At 41.6% G+C, this 25,177-nt stretch overlaps 1 protein-coding gene and 1 pseudogene across 1 annotated transcript in view; one reads left to right on the top strand and one right to left on the bottom strand.

Annotated features, from left to right (window-relative positions):
• Nucleotides 1-25,177, top strand: part of LOC124622915 (protein O-mannosyl-transferase TMTC1-like) — a 675,090-nt gene that overhangs the window by 66,255 nt on the left and 583,658 nt on the right. The gene's annotated exons all lie outside the window — the stretch shown is intronic.
• Nucleotides 6,008-6,125, bottom strand: LOC124623504 (annotated as a pseudogene).

Here is a 25,177-nt window from a genome sequence, read left to right as displayed (position 1 = left end):
TGGCTACTGCCAGTCTCTGACCAGTAGTCCTCGATGATACTGAATGTTGCAGGGAACCCATTAGTTGTTCTGGAAAGCTAGGCGCAGCTATAAAAGAGGTTATGTTGTACTCTGTGCACAATGCTGGAATTTAATGCTGTTTAATACTGTTTTAACAATAATACTTAGAATTCTGAGTACTTAGAATTTACTACTATTTTAACAAATTTATTAGTGTAGTTCTTTTGCATATGATTTACTGTATATACCTATAATTTAACACTGTTTTGACAAAATAATTGTGTAGGTCTTTCGGATAAGATTTATAGTATTTTTAAACTATACATAATTAAAATGCGCAGCTATAACACCCGACTGGTCAGTTCACACAATCGCCACAAAGTATGTAAAACTGTGATATACTTAGGAGTCTAAGTGCTTAGAATTTAACATTAATCGTCTGTAGAAAAACAATTCAGAACTTCGTTCATTAGATATACTGTACACAGACTATGAAAGTCTGGCGCAAACGAGTATAGACTTTTGCACAGCACGATTCGAAGTGGTTTGCAGCAAACAAGCAGCTGGGTTTTACCTTCTGCTTCATATCAGAAGCCAGGTCCATGAGACTGTCTTCTGGCATTTGCTGGAAGCCGTCAGAGTAGAGGCTGATAGTGATATTGTTGAGAAGGATATAGCAATTCATGGTGTTCATTTCTGCTTTTCATCATATTCAGTGATAAGCCTAAAAGCTATGACCACTTTCCACATCGACGTGGTACAAAATAATATAAAAGGAGCAGATACGAATGGGGAAACATACGGGTCGCAGATGGGTAGTTTGACAAAGGGTACCTTGTTAGCGGTTAAAATGCTGGTCCTACAGAAAATATCCAATCACCTTGCGGTGATTTGTACTTCTGTAGTCATGTCCACTCGCCTGTCATGTTACGAGATGAGTGCTGATGGAAACCTGTGGCGGAAACTAGCCGCAATATACTTTTCTACCAGTAGCAGCAAATGTTTCCTCAGTATGTTAGCCAAGTGATTACTTGAAAGGGTAGTTTCTGAATGGAATCGTCGATATATTGCCACTTGTTTAATACAAAGCCACTGCGAAGCCCGTGTTAAACCTACGTTACAGTTCTGACTCTCATACGCAACTACAACCACTCGTACTAGACATCTTACGAGGAAGGGATTACAAAACGGATTATCTGTGACAGAATGCTAACTAAAATATTGCATTAATTGACAGTTACGAATATTCTGTTAGTGGTCATGACTTGTATAACACGCCACGCAGAGTTTAGTTAATTCAAAAGTAGCAGTTTACGCATAAAAACCGGAGTTTCGCGTTTTCGTTCTTCACATGCGGTCGCGTTCACTTTGTGACACCTTTTTCTCATCACTCCGCAAAATTATTACATCTGCTCAGTGCTCCTAATGTACATGTCAGAACATGATAATGGCAGAGCTCCGAACTGAGCTTTGCACTTTAGGAAGCTCACAAAACAAGTGCGAACATATTGTCCTCTAATTGGCTGAAACACATCGCAGCCACTTCGATGTCAGTATTAAACAGCATACCATGTCTTTTATATTTGACCAATCACAATCTAATAGCTTTTATGGAAAATTTAATAAATGAAAAAATTTTGAAGATTTTAAAAATATCAACATGAAGCTCTCATTAAATAACTGAATGATGGTAAGGTGTTTCTTGTCTCCCCAGTCCCATGAGCAGGCTAGCTGCACTTTGAAAATTTACGCTGAGAGCATGATTCACTCCCTGTACAGACACAGTTATCACGCTACTATACACACAGTTTATAGACATAACTATATTCATTTATTACATTACTGTCCAGTCACACAATCATTGATACTAATTAAACTTATTAAGTCAATAATAATTAACAGCAGGCGTAATATTCACGGAAGATACTGTCTTGTTTCCAAAAAATACTGCATTAACTACATACGTTTCAAGTCCATAAGAAGTCGACACATTTCGGCCACAGCCGGAACCACTTACAACTGCTGCTCTATCAGAACGCACATCTGCCGAGCTACAACCGTGACTCATATATGAAGTTGTCTGCTCGCTACTGTCCGACTTACATACAGTGTGTGCAATACAGGACGCTACGCCTCAGTGGCCCGGCACCTCGAAAACAGGTAGTCAGAAACGGCGAAGCTGATCGTTTATGCACGTACTACACTCGCTGGACTCTATGGAAAGTGGTTAAGAGACGGTAAAACCACAAGTTAGCGAAAATGAGTGTCCACACCTAATCAATGGTGCAAAGGGCGGAGGCTTGCCAGCAATGTGTGGCAGATATGACGACAGAGTACAGTGCTTATTCAGAAACAAAGGTTTCGTAGTACCCAGTACAGTGCACAGTGTTGAACACTGGGCTTCGTGTTCCACGTTGACCCAGTAACAGTGTCAGTTAATTTTGCAGTAAGCACAGGATCACAGAGATCAATAGAAAACTGCCGCCTATTGGGATGAATCATGTTCCTTGTTACACCAGGTCACTGGTAGCGACCGGATACGCTGTCATACAGCTGAACAGCTGCTGGAAACCACTAATGCGCCTCGGACGCAGGCAGGTGCGGGCAGTGTTGTGCTATGGGGTACATTCACCTGTACTTCCATTGGACCTCCGGTAATAATCGAATGCTGAATGACGGCCGTGCATTGCGTGAACATTATTGTAAAAAAAAGTAACAACATTCAGTTGCCATTCAAATTACCGTAAAAGTTATAACAATTAAAAAGTAAAAAAATGATTGTATGATGGTGCTTTATACGTAACTACCAGATACACATAGGTAAAAATGCATCGTCTGGTTTATAATGATTACATTTCCATAATGTAGATGGACAAATACCGAGTTCCAGATTTCTTGAACTTATCCACGTTAAGAATCAAATGACAGTGGGGGGTTATCATAATAAAATTGAGTACGCACAAAAGATATTGTGCCGGCCGATGTGGCCGTGCGGTTCTAGGCGCTACAGTCTGGAGCCGAGGGACCGCTACGGTCGCAGGTTCGAATCCTGCCTCGGGCATTGATGTGTGTCATGTCCTTAGGTTAGTTAGGTTTAATTAGTTCTAAGTTCTAGGCGACTGATGACCTCAGAAGTTAAGTCGCATAGTGCTCAGAGCCATTTGAACCAACAGATATTGTCAGCATGACTGCTGAATCTGCCAAGCCGGATAACATTCCGCACAATACATTATAAGATCCGGTAGACACCTAATGCATATTATCAATTAAGTAAAACTTAAAACACCGTGTGGTGTGCGTACTTCCGCCTTCTTACCAACAGGTGGATATGGTATAAGAAGCCTATGAAGGCTAGCAGTACACTCGACATCGGACCGTCTGCAATACGCATCTTTGGAAACAGTTCATCATTCTATACTTTTTATAATTTTATTGACAACATGAATGGTTACTGACAGTTAAATGTTGAGTGTTGTTGACCTCCTCAGAAAGTTGTTTGTACTATTGTAGACCGCGGGCATACATTCATGCTTAATCTTAACCCCGACGGCGATGGCACCTTCCATCATGTCTATGTCACATGACCAGAGTCTCAGGTGTCTTGGTCACCAGAATTTCAGATACCTTCGTCACCAAATTCACCTAATCTGAGCCGATGGAATATATATGGGACAATGTCGGGTACCAGCTCCGAAGTGAAAATCTGCCGGACTGTATTTTGTGAGAAATGTGTGAATTGTGCATAGACATCTGGAAAACTATCAGCGAAGTTGTCGAATCGATGCGACGCATCTATGTTGCGTTCCAAAGGAGCACCAAAACGTAATTAAGCTGGTGGTCGTAGTGTTTCGCCTAGTCACTGTGCATACTGTTTCCATCATCGTAACTTTACCTTTTTCAAGGAGTGTAGAAGACTGTAGATAGTATCCTGTTTAAATTGCCTCCGTTTCTAATATCGCTCCGTAACCTGAGCCGCTGGTAAAATAAGCACAACCAGAGCTGAATATTTATATTTTTGCTCCAGTCCATATTCAAAGAACTCTCTCTTCTCAAACTACGCCGTCTAGTCACATTAATGTGACTACCGCCTACGTTACACGTCAACGTGCAATAACCACTTACAGTCGGCAGTTGTAGGGTCTACAAAGTGTGCGCAGGGGTACACGGAAAACAGTGCAGTCGTTGTCGTAATGCGCAAACGGAGCGATTTACCTGTAACCCTATGATCCTTGGTTTCCGCGTCAAGGGTGAAATCATTTCCGAAACAGCTAGGTTCGTTGACCAATCACGGGCAGCCGCGGTTAAAGTATACTGTGCATGGCTATTCAAAACCGACGCCGAGGCAGTTGTGGTACGCCACGGGTTATAGTATGATAGCAGCGAACGACGGCTGCGGAAATGTGTATGGGAGAATAGATGTGTAACTTTTAAGCAACTGACTACTCAGATGAACCAAGTGTCTGCCAGCTCGGGCTCCTCAATGACCGTTCAATGAACGTTGCTGCATAGAGCCTCCGCAGCAAGCACCTGCTTTATGCACCTACGCTGTCTGTTGTTAATCAGACACTAAGATTGGAATTCACACGCCATTACCGAAACTGGACGTTCACTGAGTGGCGACAGGTGGGTTTTTCAAAAGAATAACGTTTTATCTTCCATCGGACAGATGGCCATTGGCATGTTCAACTGTTCAGTCTCCGACAGGGTTCAGGCCAGAGGAGGGAGCTTTCTGGTTTGTGGAATGTTTTCGTGGCATTCCATGTGTGATCTTGTTATTCTAGACAGTACACTGTATCAACAGAAGTGTGCGCCTATCCTTGGGAAACGTGTCCAGCCTACATGTGATTTGTTTTTCCTCGGCACGACGGTATCTCTCACCAGGACAATCCATCGTATCACACAGCTCGCAGTGGACGTGCCTGGCCCGAAGTGCACAAGGATGAGCCTACCACACTCCACGGGGCACAAAAATTTCCGAATTTAAACACAATCGAGAATCTGTGGGACCATCTGAATCGGGTTGTTCGCGCTATGGATCCTGAAGCAGAACACCTATAGTAGCACGGATAGCCACTGCGGCCTGGTTCTACACATCTGTCGGAGTGTTCCAGAACCTCATCGACTCTTTCCCTGCACGTCTTGCGCTGCAAAAGGTGGTTATTCATGCTTTTGACATGTGCTCACATTAACGTGACTGGGCAGAGTTTTTCTAGCGACGAATTCTGACACCGTTGTTGTCGCTAAAGTTTCCTTCTTTCTTACTGTTTCCTACATTTCATCAGTCTCAATATCGTTAGTCATATTAGCCCTTATTTTATCCTGTAAGAGACTCGTGCAATTCGAATGCAACCTCCTGTGGATTTTATACCGTTACGCTAAAAGCAGACTTTATATTTCGTATCGAATCACTCCTGACGTGCGATGTAGTGCAGTAGGAAAACTTTGGACATATATTCAGAAAGGCAGTGGTCGAAATACAAGCCATCCTATAAAAATTATGTTTCCTTTGCTTCAAACAGCTTAAGATAAAATCTGAGCAGGTTTCAGTGAATAGAACATAAGCGATTTTCTTCGCCAATTCGAACCTGTTCTCTACTAATATTTTCATTCTCGGGACTTAAAACTCTTTTCTCTATTCCTTGAATCGCTCGTATGTATATCCGCACATTCATCGTCTTGCAGCTCGTGAACTTTTACGTACACTGTTATTCTTATCGAGCAGCTTCCGTCACCCGTTACTTTTTTCGGTAAATAACTACTTGACTGCCAATCAGAAAATGTGTTCTCACGGCAACGAACTACTTCATATAAGACATCTACTTTGAATCTATCAGAAAAAGTCTCGGAAGAGCCACCGTGTTGTTCTAGAGGCGTCACCTGATGCGGATATGAAGGGACGTGAGGCCAGCAAACCGCTGTCTCGGCCGTTTTCAGTTTTCGTGACCGGAGCCGCTACTTCTCAGTATAGCTCCCCAATTTGCATCACTAAGGCTGAAAGCAGCCCGGCTGCCAACAGCGCTCGGCAGACCGGATGGTCACCCATTCAAGTCCTAGCCAAGCCCGACAGCGCTTAACTTCGGTGATCTGACGAGAACCGGTGTTAACTCTGCGACAAGGCTGCTGGTCCATTAGAATACGCCACCTTCTTATATTCTATTTTTATGAAGCTTCGTCTGGCGTGCTATTTCGCCATTGTATCTGTAGCCTATTGATCTGCTTGCTCACATTCACGGCTGTTTGGGCTACATGAGTGTATCAACATGAGGTCTTAGAGGCCCGGGTGGCTTCGGCCATAGTTGCCTCACATGGCTTGCCGGTTTGGACGATAAACAGGGCGTTCTGCTTTAGGTTGTTCCATTTGAGCTGCTCTGAAGCGTTCTGCGTGTGTTTGATATGGGGTATCAACGAGCACCATTGTATTGATATGCATTGAGCGAGACGGGACGAAGCATGGAAGAAGCAATGGGTTTATATTGACACAGTGATTATAACAAGCATTTACAGCTCCTCTCTCTGCGAGTGTTCTGCAACACAAGGTGGTGTACTTCTTTATTTTGCAACCTTCCAAGTCCTGCCGAGCTGTATTGAAACAGTGTATTTTTCATTCGATTAGTTGGGAAGAGCAGTTGAACGGAATGGACAGTGTCTTGAAAGGAGGATATAAAATGAACATCAACAAAAGCAAAACGAGGATAATGGAATGCAGTCGACTTAAGTCGGGATATGCTGAGGGAATTATATTAGGAAATGAGACACTTGAAGTAGTAAAGGAGTTTTGCTATTTGGTGAGCAAAATAACTGATGATGGTCGAAGTAGAGAGGATATAAAATGTAGACTGGCTATGGAAAGGAAAGCGTTTCTGAAGAAGAGAAATTTGTTAACATCGAGTATAGATTTAAGTGTCACGAAGTCGTTTCTGAAAGTATTTGCATGGAGTGTAGCCATGTATGGAAGTGAAACACGAACGATAAATAGTTTGGACAAGAAGAGAATAGAAGCTTTCGAAATGTAGTGCTACAGGAGAATGCTGAAGATTAAATGGGTGTATCACATAACTAATGAGGACGTATTGAATAGAATTGGGGAGAAGAGAAACTTGAGGCACAACTTGACTAGATGAAGGGATCGGTTGGTAGGATATGTCCTGGGGCATCAAGGGATCAGACAACAGGATTTAGTATTGGAGGGCAGCGTGGAGGGTAAAAATCGTAGAGGGAGACCAAGAGATGAAAACACCAAGCAGATTCAGAAGGATGTAGGCTGCAGTAGGTACTGGGAGATGAGGAAGCTTTCACAGGATAGAGTAGCATGGAGAGCTGCATCAAACCACTCTCAGGACTGAAGACCGCAACAACAACATGTTTTTTAAATCTACGTTGTGGAGCATGCGTTTGTGTGCTGTACTGAGAGCACAAACAAAATCGTGTGACATTAATCTGATAGTTCTGTGTAGATTCCTTGTGCCTTTTTGGATCAAATAATAAACTGGATGTTGAAAAAAAATCTCATGTCTTTATTGTTGTTCCGTTCCATTTGTCATTTTAATTTGATGGAGCATTACTTTGCTAAATAGTAGAACTGAATATTCAGGAGGATAGCACTGATGAATTACGCAGTGATAATTACATATCTATTATTGTGTTTCCACCAATTGTTCAGTTTGGCTCACTTCTATGAAATTAATTAAATAATAAGGTCTATTTTGCATTATTAACTTATTTTAAGATTGGGGAAGGTAAGTTTGCCTCGACAATTTGTGGACAGCAGCGGTTTCGTCGTCTCTTATTATGTAACAACATCAAATTCATGCAGAAGGAAGGTCAGCATCGGTCGTAATATCGTCTGCCTTTTTTATCGCATTGCAAATCTAGGACTCAACTGACTGTGCAGCTATTATCTGTGCGTTGTAAGCAGTCATGTAGACTGAACGTAATTATCATGACACATATTCTATTGTAACTCATGCATATACAATTATTAATTGGACTCGTACGTGCCTAAGTTAGATTCAAATATGTATCGTTGTAATTGCGTTCAGCCTGCATGACTACTTGTAATTCAGTGAAGATAGCTGCACCGACAGATGGCATTTAGATCTGCGATGCAATAAAAAAGGCTGCTCATATTACGAGCGATGCTGACCTTCTTTCTGTCCAGATTATATCGTGGTATGGGGGCACAGCCACTCCCACGTAATCGAACATAATAACATTACATTAATATGTCGCCATAGTCATTAAATCATTTCAGAGGCCAAGAGAATATTTGCGTAAGTGTGCCAGTGATAAGTTATTCCGGAGAATAGTGAGTCAGCATAATAATATTATTTCCTCTGGGCCCCGCTCACTTGAAAAACAGAGTAACTTTAATCAGGGCAGTTGTTGAAGTGGACCTTTCATGATCATTGCTACTAGAGAAGTCACAGCTAATTTAACAGACACCATACAGCATGACCTGCAAGGATGCTTAATTTTCAACAATAAATCGTCGTAGTGTGGTTAAACACGTCTTCTTATTGCTCGGCATGGAATGATCAATGGAAGTGGCATTGAGTCTGAGTTCACAACTGTAGACAACTGCTGTTAATCGCGAAGAAAATCGAGATGTAACCGAAAAATTTGAGGTTCACTCGCATTCTTGCTTCAGACCTCGTGTCAGACACGGATATTTAACCCAGGGAACCTTCACCGTGATATCACTATGTTCATGGCAACCTGTGGAATGAACAACGTTGCTGTGACCTCCACATAGCGAAAGTAGGGTCCTGTTGAACTAAGTGCCCTATAGCTCTTCAAGGAAGAGGACAATATATGTGTAGAATGTACGAACAGTGGGGAGTACGGCAAACAAATGCAGATCATCTGTTAATGACGACGATTGATATAAGCCATACCGATGCACAATTTAATGATAGTTTTTGACCTCGTAAGACACTACTGTTAGGCAATTAATCTGCCATCTGATTAGATGGCAGGGGTATGAGGAAATCTTGTGACATATTCTTGTCTAACTTAATGCCAAAGGGCTTATCACAATAGTACCTACCATTTGAAAGTTATAAGTTTTCTCCATAGAACGAATCAGCAATGAAACAGCTGTCCAGAAAAATTTTGAGCATTTTCACTTCATTAGAATTAATGTCTTGCCTCCTCTTCAGGCAGCATAAGGCAGTATTTTGATACAAGCAGCTAACAGCGCTCGAATGTGACTGACAAAATACAACTTCCGATCAAATATTTAGCCACTCTACATTTAATTGAATCGATGAGGGACTACTAATTAAGGCTATCATGAACACACACTTTTACAGGTCTTTTTTCAGATGCGTCGCTGAAGGAAATCTGTATGTCTGGAAAACGTAAGTGAACGAACTGTTCAAAAATATTCACTTCGGAATAACTGAGTGTAGAATCGATAGGTACGATGCCACGGCGTAGGTGCAAGTTCTTAGATTAGCACTACGACAGACGCCGACGACAGCGCCCTCTAGCCGGCGGTACAGTTTAAGCCCATTTGATTCCGACGAGACGACCAAGCAACATGGTTTCTATTTCATAGTGGGCAAGCCAGTACAGATTTTGCCTTTGTAACTTCTAGCCGCTGATAGATTTGATGGATGAACGGCTTTGCACCTACGTGCTCATCTGTACGCAAAGTTAAGTAAAAGAGTTATAACCTAATTGCAGTACAAAGTGTTCTGCGTCACCTGCTCCTCCTGACTTCCTACATTCGGCCTACCCTTCAGTTTTCAGGAGCAGACCCACTGCGACCAACATCTAATGAAATGAATGGTTCTTTAAACTTCTTATGGTAGTGGACGTAAGGGAACGGTAGTGTCAATTTGTCACAGAAATCGCAAAAGATATTTAAGTATGAAATGCAAATTTCGTAAATGCTGCCCACCATTGTTCGTATAGCCTAGAGAATGCCTTGTGTGGTAAATGCTGTAGAGCCACAGTAAAGATATTTATTTCGTGGCAGGCATATCGTTTACTCATAACTCCACAGAAAAAATGACGAACTCTATTAGATTTCATATTGTTGCATGAATTACATCTGATTTCTCTCTTTTATGTGCATAAAAAGAGAGATCATTAAAATCTGGTATGTACCTTTAACTGTGGCGGCTTTTGCAGCTATACTGACAGGCGGTCAGTATCCTCTTTAAAAGAAACGAAATAGAATGTTAACAGAGTAAATGCTCTGGCTTTTTTCCGGTTATTTGAAACTGAATTTGTGAAAGAAATAAAGCAGCTATTAATTGCCGTAATCCGATTCGGTGGTGAGTACAGCGTCCTGCCGCTGTGGTCGCTGGAGTATTGTTAATCCGACTCCCTCCACTCACATGAGTGCATGTGAATACAGTCCAGTTATATCTGACAAGATTCGTTGTCCTCCATTCGTTCTCTTCTGTTCCGTCAGACGTTATGTTAACTGTCTTTTGAATTTAATATTTTGCTTTACCATGATTTTAGTCACTGATTGGGTACGGCTAACGATTACAATGCAAGGTAACCCTCTGTGACGTTTGAACTGAACTTTCTCTTACGTTAGTGTGTGTGTCTGTGTGAATGTCTGTGTCACTGTATATACGTAAACATCTCTCTCTGTCTCTCTCTCTCAATATACGAAATATTTCAAAAGTATTTTCGATAAACGTCTGGAGGTGACAGATCACTTCATGGGGAAAAAATTATTGTTTGAGACAAAATATTTGCCGGCCGCTGTGGCCGAGTGGTTCTAGGCTCTTCACTCGGGAACCGCGCAACCGCTACGGTGTGAGGTTCGAATCCTGCCTCTGGCATGAATGTATGTGATGTCCTTAGATTAGTTAGGTTTAAGTAGTTCTAACTTCTAGGGGACTGATGACCTCAAAAACCCATAGTGTTCAGAGCCATTTCAACCATTTTTGAACAAAATATTTTCTGATGCTTCCAGATGACAATTGGTGCTGCTATAGAGTGGTTATGCTCCTCGGAGGCTGCAATATTTAGGCGCTCTTCTGCCTTCATATGCAGTGTATCTTTATCCGCTTAGACACATTCTTCCTTATGGTTTTCTTGTTGAAAATCACTCTGTCAATTTACTGACATGGGTAGCGTGCTGAACAACTTGTTAGTCGGCCCAGCTAATTCAGTGTAACCTCGTCGATTCAGCGCCGGCAAGTACAAAGAATCAGTGAACATATCGTCCCTAAAAAAAGTTGATCTCATGACATGATGTCTCACACACAGATGTTCGTCGCAAACACTTTGACACACGTTCCGCATACATCTACGACGTTTACGTGTTATGCATAATGTCAGAAAATGTGTCCGCCTTATAGGTGACAGCCAGAACAGCTTGGTTTCCATCCCTGTTTCCTACTGTACATCCAACTGCGACATTCCTTCTGCAACGGTTGGTACACACATCTCTTATGCTCCCACAAAGTATACCCGTAATTATAACGTACAAAAATTTCTACATAAATATTCATATTAGTTTAGCTTCTATATCTAACAATAAACTTGAGGAATTTAGCGGCGAAACCGTTACACCCTGTTCCATTATTAACATGTGTGTGTGAACTCTTATGGGACTTAACTGCTATGGTAATCAGTCCCTAATCTTACACACTACTTAACCTAAATTATCGTAAGGACAGACACACACACCCATGCCCGAGGGAGGACTGGAACCTCCGCCGGGACCAGCCGCACAGTCCACATTATTATCATCGTCATAATCATCATCATCAATAAAAATAGGAACTTGGCGTTCGCTGTCGTATTTAATGTTGTAATTCGACTCTAAATCTTCTGTGGTTGTCACTTTGATGATTTCTCTGGAGTTTTGCGTGTGCGAGTGGCCGGCGTTATCGAAGATACGCCTTGTTGGTGACATGAGTAGGAAACTCCGGATCCGTTATGTGAAATAGGTAACATAATATACCCTTTTAACACAGATTACACAATGACTGTCCATGGAACGCACGTTTGCTATTATTCTGAATGGAGTTGCGCTGAAGGGTATATTCACTTCACTATACTACAGTTTATGCTTAGCTGATACTCTCGAAGTTAGCTGCGTTCTCATCTTATGCCACAGGTCCGCTTTGTACAAAAAAACATTCACCGATGCTGGGGTGCGGAAAGTCTGGTGAATCACTGTCTACGAAATGAAAAATATCTGAACATGCATTCACTTCCATAAAATGTCAATTTCAACTACAATACTTTCTACAGCATCACAAAACACACCTCCTCGTTATGTGTATAAACACATATTACAAAGATAGCATTTGAAACAGAGAGATTTACTTCGCTGTCAAAGACATTAGTTGATAAACGTTTTTCAAAACGTGTTTGATTTAAATATATGTGTTTTTGTGTTAAAATTTCAAAAATTCATTCTGTACACATTAGGTGTTGAAGATTAAGCCAGAAATAATAAATTTTAGTAAGTATAGTTGTACACAAACTTGTAATAAAATCGATACCCGATGGTATTGAAGTTTTCTGAATAGTTTCAGGGTTGATTGCACCACAGTACATCACATTTCACATAATAAGCCATACAATACTTTGCAAACATAAATGAAGCAATGTCTTCACAGTAAAATCCACACAATACTTTGTAAAGAGAAAAACGAGAACCCTTTCCGATGCTGCCACATGAAACTCACGATAAACAGTATTTGTCTGAGCTGACTGTGCCTGCACAACTTTAAAGCGAAATTAGAAGTATCGATGATGTTTCAGGACAGGCATCCAGTACACACTATATAATGGAGGTCGATGAAAGTAAATCGTACTCTGAAATGGCGAATGTGTCAAAGGATGAAACGTTCCTTTCATCCGTGTCTTCGAACTTACAAGGCATTAAATAACAGTCGTGGCCGTGGGTAGGATCGTCGCATTCTTGGCGATGTGCAACGAACGAATTTGATTACACGACGTCCGGTTCCACAGATTTAATCAGGAAGGTATATGTGTGCGCTCGGCTGTAACGTGTGTAAAATCATTCTAAATAAGGGTCGCCAAACTCAGTTTGGTCCACAAAACAGTGTTAGGCTTCCCTCCACCCCACAGTCAACAGTTAATGCCTCACTGCAACACCGCTCTGAAATTTCCACGAGAACATAATTTATTTTCGTTAGTGGAAATCAATTCCGTCTCGTTCACTAAACACCAATGTCCAGCCAGCTATTTGAACCAATACGAAGTGTCTCCCTATTGACCTTGTGCTCACCTACTAAATGTCAACAGACGTCTCTAAAACTGAAGTAACACAACCTGGAAGGGATCTCCTTCTCTCGACTTCACACTACGAAAACACATGTGCCCCAGATGGCCGCCACTCCAGACGGCTTTACGAAAATATTCAACACTCAGAATTTTCGCACAACCAGACTAAGTTGTCGTATGCATGCAGTTTCATTAGCCGTGTCCGGCTCGCGCTAGTTTTCCCACTGCAAAATAGTGCGTCCTGTTGTGGCTTTACAAGCGTTGCTAGTGCTTGGAAACACCAACCATACTAGGAAAGTTATTCGTCCTACAGACCCCTTAAGAGGATGAGAGACAGACAAGCCCATCATGTCAAGACCAGAGAAACTTCCAATACCATGATACTGATTATCGTGCAGACAAGGCAAGAGCACACCAACACTGTCTGGAAATTGTATTTTACGGGAATATTATAGCGTGGTAGGCTGATTGAGACCAGTAGTTCATACAGGTCACCATAAAAGAAGAAATTATTTAACGACTTTCCTAGCTTTCTCCTTCAGTTCCTCTGAGCATCTCAGTATAATGTTTTCGGTCAGAGTATGCTTAACGAGCACACGCCATGCCACAAATCAGAACACCTTCCGAAGCTGCCGATTCAGTAGTCAGCGAGAAGTGTTTAAAGATAAGATTGGCGATGTATTATCTACATTTACACTATACAGAAGGACTTAAGAAGTATTCATATCAGATGTCAATGGACCCTTCGCGTATCGAAATGGCGCTCTGTTCTCGACGGAAGAGACGTCAGGTTAAGGATACTGAACGATGAGAGCGAAGTTACCATTGACCTAACGTCCAAATGACGGAAGGGAAGGTACTTTCACCTTTGCGGAACTACAAATTGTAGCAGAGTTAATTGATGGTCGACGCAAAATTCATAATTTGTGCAGTTTAGAAGTGGTAGGTGCTGCAAGAATAGGAATAGTACCGCCCAGATATGTAAAATGATTAGCATTTATTAAAGTGCAACATGGTCACATTTGGTTATAAAATTATGTACTTAAAAAAACTATCGTTTCGATTTCGGCTGTGTGTCATTATCAAGTGGAATGCTGGGAAATAGTACATCATCAAAAGGCTATCCTTAAAAGATACTCGAGATAGTTCGTTTCCTTATGTTGCTTATGTAACGCTGTTATACTATTTTACATGAACGGTACCAACATTAAATACCCAACACGTCAAAACGTAACGATGATATTTATGTACGTCACATATTTTTAAGGTCTGACAAGTGCTGATGCACGATTTCGCACTATTTCAGTTTATAATGGACACGCGGCTGAAATTACAATAGAGGATTTTTTTAAACAGGAAGTGTTTACAAGCAATGACGACCATGGTGTCCTCTCAACCAGGTAGTGAGAAGTTAATGAACATTTGTATCCACCTTACGAAAAAAATTTCAATCAGGAAGATAGGACAACACGTTTACGACCGGCCGCCACGTCGTCCCCACCTGGTCGCGTCATTCGGATGCAGTATGGAGGGGAACAAAATCTACATACCGCTCTCCAGCAATTGTCGGTTTTCCAGTCCCCGGAGCCAATACTTATCATTCAAGGCTGAATTTACTCCTTTCCAGCCATCCCACAAAGCAATAGTTCCTGCAGTGCCGGGAGCTGAAAGTGGGTCTTCCGTATGGTAGTCAAATGTCCTGAACCATTAGCAAAGGAAGCGTCATCACAATTTATATCCTCAAGAAAATATATACGTACAATATAGTTAGAAGATAATATATATGGCGTCTTTTTACTTCATTATTTGCGTTTCTGTTTCTTTCTAAATTTCAAAATCTATAGAAGAAATTAAATTCCCCTCAATAGAAAAATTGTCCGCCGCTGACACAATTGTTACTAAAAACCATTTCCTCTGTATCCAGATATCCTCGTATAGTTTTTCGGTTGCAGGTTTGTAATCAGTATTGTGGACGAACATTTGTCAGAAGAGTAGAAATCAACCTTCGCATGTGTCATAGAATATAGCAAGCGAGAAAACGAGATTTTTTTTTTTTGTTTACCTGTAATATTTCCGGAAGAGCAATTTCTTCCACTAGCGATGTTATTAAATGTACTTATTCACTTCGTTCGCGATTTTGTCCTACTGCTTTCATGCGACAGCTCACTACGAAGGGCGCCAATGCATATCGTTCGTTGTAAGAGGAGACTATTTTGGTGTGAACCACGTTTACATATTCCTTGCATATAGTAAGTCACAATTACGCTCCTATTTTTGTAGTTCTCAGATACACCTGGTGGACTCACAGCCGATATTGTGTTCGCGGATGACAAAGAATTGATAGTAATTGTTTAATGAATTGCTACGTTCTGTTATTAATTACATCTTCTTAATATGCATGCAGGACATGTAAACAAGATGTGCAAGGATACAGTGTCCTTTCTAAAGTTAATCATCACGCATTTGATGATTAGCTATTACTAGATAACAGCATAATAAGCCGTCAACCGAGATCATGGTGTATAAATACATTCAACAACCGTAAAGTTAATGTCAGTGGCGCAAGCCCATGACTGGACTGTAGGCAGCACTACGGATAAAGTACTTCCTTTCGTTTCATTGCGGATCTTGGAGGGAGGTGGGTGGCGGGTCTCTCTGTTTGGACGCGTCTTATCCACGGGAAAGATCCCCAGTACTCTTCTCTACCGCAGGCTGTGTGGGCCTCAGACTGTCCTTTTTTTTCTTTTTTATTACAGAGGCCAGCCAGCTCTCTGACTGAAGGGGCTGAGCTACCGTGCCGGCGTCCTCAAAGGAGTGGAACGAGGAAAAATTTCTGCCGCTCCCTGGGACCGAACCCAGAATCTTCACGGCCAGAGTCTGGCACTCCAATCGCTAGACCACAACGCCCGTGTTTGACGACAGACGAACCGGAAAATTTTGCCTTCTGCAAAAGGCATGAAAATAGGCGTAATAAAGAATTGGAAAAGTGCAGTCAGTTAAACGTTTTGTGAAATTGCGTTTTAAAAGATGGAAAAAATAAAATAGAAAAACCTTGACGCACCTCATTTGCTGTACATGACTTCAAGCTCCATTGAAAGGTGCGTAAGATATTTCTCCAATCTGTTTTATTTCTTAATTTTAGACAAATCATTTCACAAAACTCTTGTACGATTTTTCATTTCTTTCTTTTTATTCTAAAGTTTTGTTCGGAAAAAATGATCTTATTGCCAAACCATTTGCTTTCCTGGTGCCTTCCGTCCTCGAAATGTCCTGAATTTAGAGCTTGACTCGAAGAAAACAATTTTCATAGTCGAACATGACACTAATATAACTTAATGTTGTATGGAAATGTGGATCTGCCTTGAGAAAAATCAGTTTTTCTTGATTTAGCAACCAAACACGTTTCATAGAAGTTCCTCTGTCTTCCGTGGGTCAATTTATTCCCTTTTAAATAACATATCAAGAATTTATACATTATAATATGTAACAGTTTTTGAGGCTATACAATTTACATTAATAAAAGTGCGAACAGAAATGTTAAAAGAAAAAAAATGTGTACCTTAGTATTGTACATTGATGCACACAAGTCTGTCTGATATTTGCAGCACAGCTACAATTATTGCCTTCCATTATGTCATCTGCAATTATTAAGTGGTGTTCTACGTTCTGTTGCGTAATACGCCAAATTTTAGACCCATATGAATTTGTCGATGTATTAGTGAACCTAAAAAATCGATAATTTCATACTAGCCCAAACATTTTGGAAAATTAGGTAACAGAAATTGACAAAGCTTTTACTTGCAGATGCACGTATCAGACAGCCACGTGAACACCAAGGCACATTTATTTTTTCCTGTTCATATTTCTGTCAGTATTTTTATTAATGTAGATGCTATAACCTCAAAAACTCTTTTGTGTTATAATGCATACATTCTTCACATGTCATTTAACAGAGAATAAAAAAAAAAACAGTGAAAGTAGAGAAACCAAATAGGATAAGACATGAACTTACAGCAGTTACGACTGTATATCATAGTTTTCTATGTAATATCTGCAGCTAGTGAAGAAGACCAATACGACTCCACAGCAGTAACGGCTAACATTATTAAGAAAAATTTCGAACCATGAAAACATGCTTATGATTCGTAAGTGAAGTAGTAGTGCTGCCTCCAGTATGTGAACAGATGAGAGGAAATGCAGATGCCCCAAAACCGAGAATAACTATCCCACTGAAGATGTCTTAAAGTAAAATGCGAAACGGGCCCGGGAGAGATAAAACACATTATAGAGGCAAAGTGCCTCTCATTTTATAAAAAAATGCAGAGAAACTTCTCCGAAACATATTTGAATATTAAAACAAGAGAAATTGTGTTTTCTCAAGGCGGAACCACTTTTCCTTATTGCACATAGGACAAGAAGGGAGATTCAGCCATAACATGAATACAACCTTATATGACCAAATTAGGTAGTTCTTAGAAAGACAAAGTTTTGGGCACCAAGTTTATCTCCCTCGTGTCTGCTGTTCTCTAAATGTCGTAAATGTATTTAATCAGAAGGAGTCCATTTTAAAAACGAGGTATAGCACAAATGGACAGTTTTTCTTGCGCATTGAACAGATAAACTATTTGATAACTCATTTTTCTTGGAGTTTCCAAAATTTTGTATTTGATTCAAATTAAGTTTTTTAATAGGTAAATATTTTTAATAGTAACAATATTAGATCTCGAACACACGAAATTTTTGACGGTTTACGTAGTTAGCAGCAGCTCTTCCTAAAATATTTACATTTTCCCTCAGATATTAAGTTTTTCTCAATACCCTGATTACTTTCAAGCAATAACATACTTTTTTGCAAACCTAGACCTGACGCTGGTCAATTTGGTACCCCATTTGTCCATCACACACTCCTCGTTTGGCTATGAAAATTTGGAAAACAATTCTTTGGCCGATTTTATCGCTCAGTTCTGTGATTAATTTTTACTTAATAATCCTGATTACTGTCGGTGAATTTATCCGTTTTCTGCAAAACTAGACCTACAGTTTGATATTTCATTCGTCCATCTCCCACTCTTCGTTTGTTTACGAAAATGCAGGCATAAAAACTATTTTGTAAGCTATAGGAAGATTTACGGAGGATATTTGACTCAGAATGACGAAAGTACAAAATCCTATTGTTATAACAGCAGCGAAGTCACCGAAGATTGTATCAATTTCCGATGTTAGCACACAGAGTCGCCTTCAGCATTCAACTTGACATTAAAACAGTCCTGGCGAGTATCCTTAATGGTGATTCCGTTGCTCTGATGGTCTGTGAGAATAACGCATTTTGAAGTACACTGTGGAGTGTTTACATCATTGATGTTTACCATATTTCTGTTTACACAGTGTATCTTCACAATACAATATCCCACAGACATAATGCAGCTCTTAGGACTTTGTATTGTGAAAATACAGACTCTATATAAACATAGACATTACAACCATTAATGATGTACACATGTCTCGAGGGGCTACATTGACGATACAATATTTGTCTTCCAGTGTGGGAATCACGAACTGAGAGGGAAGAAACTTTGTGACAACGCGACATATGAAAGTTGTATTAGTCCTGCAGGGCTGTTTGAATAGCCGAAGTGGTAAATGCGATAGGCGGCGAATCAGATTCCCGGCCTGGCACAAATTTTCATGTGTCGCAAACGAGGCCTACGAGAAAGACGCCGCGGCGCGTACGTCACGAAGGTAGTCCTGCGCTCTCTCGCACGCTCAAATCAGCAGACAAAATACGTTTCTACACCTGTTAACTCGTAACTAGGCGTGTGCGTACAAATGAAAACTGAATCATCTACTGGAATTCGCCATTATGGAATCTTACTGTTATTAGCCTTATAATGATGGGAAGTCCATGGGCCTACTTATAATTTGATACGGCTGTACTGGCGTACAATAAAATAAAATCATTCTAAAATGATTATAAGTTGCATAAGGCACCACTTCCAGCATGTAATGAGTACTGTTATGCAGAAGAGACTAAATGCTATAAACAAGCCGTTATACCATTTATATCAAGTATTGATTTTCAATTATATTTTACTGTAATACTGTTAATCAGTATGACTTCATAATAGCAGATTGCAGTGGAAGATTCAATTCTCGTTATTACTTACACGTTCTAACAAAACTACCACAACAAAGGTCAAAAATTAATTATGATTGTTGTGTTGCTCACGCTGCTAAATATTGCATTTTCTGGCAACAACAAAGTTATATTATGTCGCAGGTGTCAGTAGCGCACAGTTAATAAAGTCATTTCTTGAAATAATGGATAAACTAGGCACTCATCTTTTCGTGTTTCCCACGCTAGTCTCGTTGTGAACTCATGGCTCATTCGTCGAAAATCTAGGTAGTGATGAGTCCAAGCTCAGATGCAAAGAGGCCTAGGTGTTATTTTGCGATATTCAAAAGTTTTATAGATGTGTTTCATAAACGATTCTTGATGATAAAAATTTTGCAAGTTAGGACAATGGTGATGTAAAAAAGTAATCAGCACTCCGAATTTAAGTTACGCTTCTTTTTTATTACTTTTGTTGCAATATCACGTAACTCGTTCCAAAACATCACTTCACAATATCAAACATACTTGAAAATATCTTCCTCACTGTTAAAGCTCACATTTCATAAACTGACTACAATTTGCGCCTTTTTAACATGATGACCAAAGCTTGACTCTCTAATAACCGCTTACTCGCCCCAAAATCAAAGTTACAAGTACGTCAATGATCAAAGTGACAAAAGAAAGAATATACATAAGAATAATATCATTGCAATACAGGGTGTTACAAAAAGGTACGGCCAAACTTTCAGGAAACATTCCTCACACACAAAGAAGGAAAATATGTTATGTGGACATGTGTCCGGAAACGCTTACTTTCCATGTTAGAGCTCATTTTATTACTTCTCTTCAAATCACATTAATCATGGAATGGAAACACACAGCAACAGAACGTACCACCGTGACTTCAAACAATTTGTTGAAGGAAATGTTCAAAATGTCCTCCGTTAGCGAGGATACATGCATCCACCCTCCGTCGCATGGAATCCCTGATGCGCTGATGCAGCCCTGGAGAAAGGAGTATTGTATCACAGCCGTCCACAATACGAGCACCAAGAGTCTCTACATTTGGTACCGGGGTTGCGTAGACAAGAGCTTTCAAATAAATGAAAGTCAAGACAGTTGAGGTCAGGAGAGCGTGGAGGCCATGGAATTGGTCCGCCTCTACCAATCCATCGGTCACCGAATCTGTTGTTGAGAAGCGTACGAACACTTCGACTGAAATGTGCAGGAGCTCCATCGTGCATGAACCACATGTTGTGTCGTACTTGTAAAGGCCCATGTTCTAGCAACACAGGTAGAGTATCCCGTATGAAATCATGATAACGTGCTCCACTGAGCGTAGGTGGAAGAACGTGGGGCCCAATCAAGACATCACCAACAATGCCTGCCCAAACGTTCACAGAAAATATGTGTTGATGACGTGATTGCACAATTGCGTACGGATTCTCGTCAGCCCACACATGTTGATTGTGAAAATTTACAATTTGATTACGTTGGAACGAAGCCTCATCCGTAAAGAGAACATTTGCACTGAAATGAGGATTGACACATTGTTGGATGAACCAATTGCAAAAGAGTACCCGTGGAGGCCAATCAGCTGCTGATAGTGCCTGCACACGCTGAACATGGTACGGAAACAACTGGTTCTCCCGTAGCACTCTCCATACAGTGACGTGGTCAACGTTACCTTGTACAGCACCAACTTCGCTGACGCTGACATTCGGGTTATCGTCAACTGCACGAAGAATAGCCTCGTTCATTGCAGGTGTCCTGGTCGTTCTAGGTCTTCCCCAGTCGCGAGTCATAGGCTGGAATGTTGCGTGCTCCCTAAGACGCCGATCAATTGCTTCGAAAGCCTTCCTGTCGGGACACCTTCATTCTGGAAATCTGTCTCGGTACAAACGTACCGCGCCACGGCCATTGCCCCGTGCTAATCCATACATCAAAAGGGCATCTGCCAACTCCGCACTTGTAAACATTGCACTGACTGCAAAACCACGTTCGTGATGAACACTAATCTGTTGATGACACGTACTGACGTGCTCGATGCTAGTACTGTAGAGCAATGAGTCGCATGTCAACACAAGCACCGAAGTCAACATTACCTTCCTTCAATTGGGCCAACTGGCGGTGAATCGAGGAAGTACAGTACATACTGACGAAATTGAAATGAGCTCTAACATGGAAATTAAGCGTTTCCGGACACATGTCCACCTAACATCTTTTCTTTATTTGTGTGTGAAGAATATTTTGTGAAAGTTTGACCGTACCTTTTTGTAACACCCTGTATATACATATCGATGTATCGAAGTACCTCTATATTAATGAAATCAATCTGAATGTTGTCACAGAAATATGTTAACTATTTTACAGGAACACAGTAGAATATTGCTGGTATCGAGAGGTTGAGGTGAGGTGCCGTAATGGTTACGAAATTCATGTACCATTACGACGCCCAGCTGCCAGTTAACGGGTTTAGAAACGCATTTTGTCTGCTTAGCTGAGCGAGCGAGCGAGTTTAGGACTACCTCCGTGACGTACGCACCGCGGCCTGTCTTCCTCGTGGACCCCGGCCGCAAATAGCTAACGCTAAAGCACAGCTGCAGAATAGGAATCGATTTCGTAGTGGAATGCCTAAACTTTCCGTTACGTATCGACCAGTACGAATCGAGCTTTACCAAACGCTACCGGAGCGTCCGAGGGGACGGTGAAGACACCTCGAAGTAGCGCCTGCCGCGGTGTGGAGGGGACGCGCGGTTTGGGTGGCATTAACAGGTCGCACGCGGCGCTACCGCGGACGTGGCTGCGGTATGTTGCGGATGCTAATCGATAGCGGAACGGGAACGGCTGGCCGTGCAGGGCGCGCGGCAGCGACGGGTCCGCGGGCGCCGGCCGGACACGCACGGTGCACAGTGCGGCGCGGCGCGCCGGCCCACTTCCTGTCAGTTAGCGGGGCGCCTGCTAATGCGCAGCTTCCGGGGCCCCCAGCGCCACCAGGCCACTCCGCGGACGCGCCTCGCATGCACCACCTGCGTGGACTCCGTTTCTCCAAAACGCTGACCTGTCGGATCGTTTCGCTCGAGTGAAGGTTCGACACTTCGAGACTGGATTGGTGACGATGAACGTACATGACAATTCGCGTCAGCGCATGAAATTTCTTCGCATTCGCATATCAACTCCGTTAGCCACACTACTGTGCGTTGTAAGGTATATAACGGTGCTGTTTTTGTTTGTGATAGTCAGCTCGAGGAAGTTTGCCTACTACAAAATGGCTGTGAGCACCATGGGACTTAACATCTGTGGTCATCAGTCCCCTAGAATTTACAACTACTTAAACCTAACTAACCTAAGGACATCACACACATCCATGCCCGACGCAGGATTCGAACCTGTGACCCTAGCCGTCACGCGGTTCCAGACTGAAGCGCCTAGAACCGCACGGCCACACCGGCCGGCGCAAACTACAACCAACTGAACCTGCTTACAGTATTCATGCTCTTGTCACGGTTTTAAACTTTTGTCCCCGAACTCAGTGGCGGCTCGTAGATATTTTCTGCGTGTTCACAAAATTTTTAAATTCAGATAAATATGAGAAAGGGAAATTAATAGCATTGGCTGTATAACAGCTATCCTCATCAACATATTTGTACAACATGAACTCTTGTCATTAGTAGTAATAGTAATGGTTCAAACGGCTCTGAGCACTATGGGACTTAACTGCTGAGGTCAGCAGTCCCCTACAACTTAGAACTAGTTAAACCTAGCTAACCTGAGGACGTCACACACTTCCATGCCCGGGGCAGCATTCGAACCTGCGACCGTAGAAGTCGCGCGGTTCCAAACTGTAGCGCCTGAAACCGCTCGGCTAACCCGGCCGCTAATAATAATATTAAAAATAATAATAATAATAGTATGCATAACTTGTCTGAAAAAAGGAAGAATTTTTTTTTGTGGAATTTTGTTGTTTTGTACGTAATTAAGTGCAGTTTATTTCAAGAACGAAATAATGTTTAAGCTTTCGCTACTCTCCATGTCTCATATTTGTGTAAGTGGGAGTTCTTGTTGCCTCTAATTTTTTTTTTTTTTTTTTTTTTTGAGAAATGTTCAAGATCCCAAATTCATGTATTATTTAACGAATTATGTTCTGGGCTCAAAATCACGAATTCTTACGTTGCACCCACATAATGACTTAAGCTTATACACTTGTAGTCACGATCATTAGATTTCGTCACTTTCTCAGACAAAGAATTTGGTCTGCGTTCTTTGCTGCTAATTCTTTCTGGTACGTTTCTTTTCTGTTAGCGATTAATACAGGTTCAACAGAGCTCATGTTGACACTCCACAGGAAAGCTGGTTCCTGCACAGAAGACAACCAACTTCCAACATAAACTGACGTTTGAGGAAGTGATTAAATTGAAGTATTATCTATCAACACGGTCACTTGACTAGAATACAAATGAGGCGCCGAGAGAGATAAGAGCCCATCGGAACCATCCAACCGCCGTGTTATCCTCAGGTTAGGATGCGGATAGGACGGGCGCGTGGTCAGCACACCACTCTCACGGTCGTTACGATGGTTTTCTTTGACCGGAGCCTCTTACTTAGAAAAAATCTGCAAATTTGTGGTGAGGTCTAATGGGACCAAACTGCTGATGTTATAGGTCCCTAATCTTACACACTACTTTATCAAACTGAAACGAACTCACGCTATGAACAACACACACATCTATGCTCGAGGGAGGACCCGAAACTCCGACGGGAGTATACTCGCGAACCGTGAAAAGACGTCTGAGACCGTGCAGCTACCCAGCTACCCCCCCCCCCTCCCCCCCCCCCCCCCACTCTAGTTCCTCTAGTTAAGTGAATATCAGAGAAACCAGTGAGACAGTTCTCCGTGAGTATTCAAATATATTACAATGTGGGCCTACAGTACCGATAAACCACAAGATCAACAGATACCAAAAGCACGAATAAAAGCTACAGTTTCACAATCGACGATGTAGTGCTTTATGGTTCTCAGCGCTCCAAATGGATTACACTACGATAAAATCGAAAATTTTGTGTGCCATATCACATTCACAATCCTACAAAATAGGTTTTTCTCTCTCTGTAATTATAACATATACTGAAAATATCAAAGCACTCCGTCTTCAGGCCGCAAGTGGCCCATCGGAACCATCCGACCGCTGTGTCATCCTCAGAATAGGATGCGGATAGGAGGGGCGCGAGGTCAGCACACCACTCTCCCGGTCGTTACGATGGTTTTTTTGACCGGAGCCGCTACTGTTCGGTCGAGTAGATCCTCAGTTGGCATCACGAGGATGAGTGCACCCCGAATAACATATACTGATGTTCCATCTAATTTTAGTATATAGTGTGTACTTTGGCATATCTGTAGAGAGTGCTATCACCTAGAGTGGATTTACGGCGAGCGTAGATATAGAAGTCTGTTGCAGTGTGGTACCACACGGTGGCATTGACGTAAAGCAGTGGTTGAGTGGTAAGCTAGCAATGCACGCTATGAACCGTGCATATTGTTTATCAAATCCGTATGTACTTCACCCATAAGGCTATCCGTATGTACTTCACCCATAAGGCAATTGCGTAATGTCAGTTGCACATGTGTAGAAGCTCGTTAAAGAGTGCACAACTGAAGGTGTGCTCACGTCCCTGATGCCAAATTTCGCCGAATCTAGTGGAGCAATATATGGCACAGCGCAGTACGTTTAGTGCTTTGTATTTCGAATTACCGCATCTACATTACGTTTAAACAGCGGTCAAAGGAAAATAACCATCAAATCCACAATGTGTCAAAAGTTAGTATGTTCATGTGCT

This window comes from Schistocerca americana, chromosome 7 (assembly GCF_021461395.2).
Source record: "Schistocerca americana isolate TAMUIC-IGC-003095 chromosome 7, iqSchAmer2.1, whole genome shotgun sequence".
NCBI classification, from domain to species: domain Eukaryota; kingdom Metazoa; phylum Arthropoda; class Insecta; order Orthoptera; family Acrididae; genus Schistocerca; species Schistocerca americana.
This window is presented reverse-complemented; position numbering and strand designations above follow the sequence as displayed.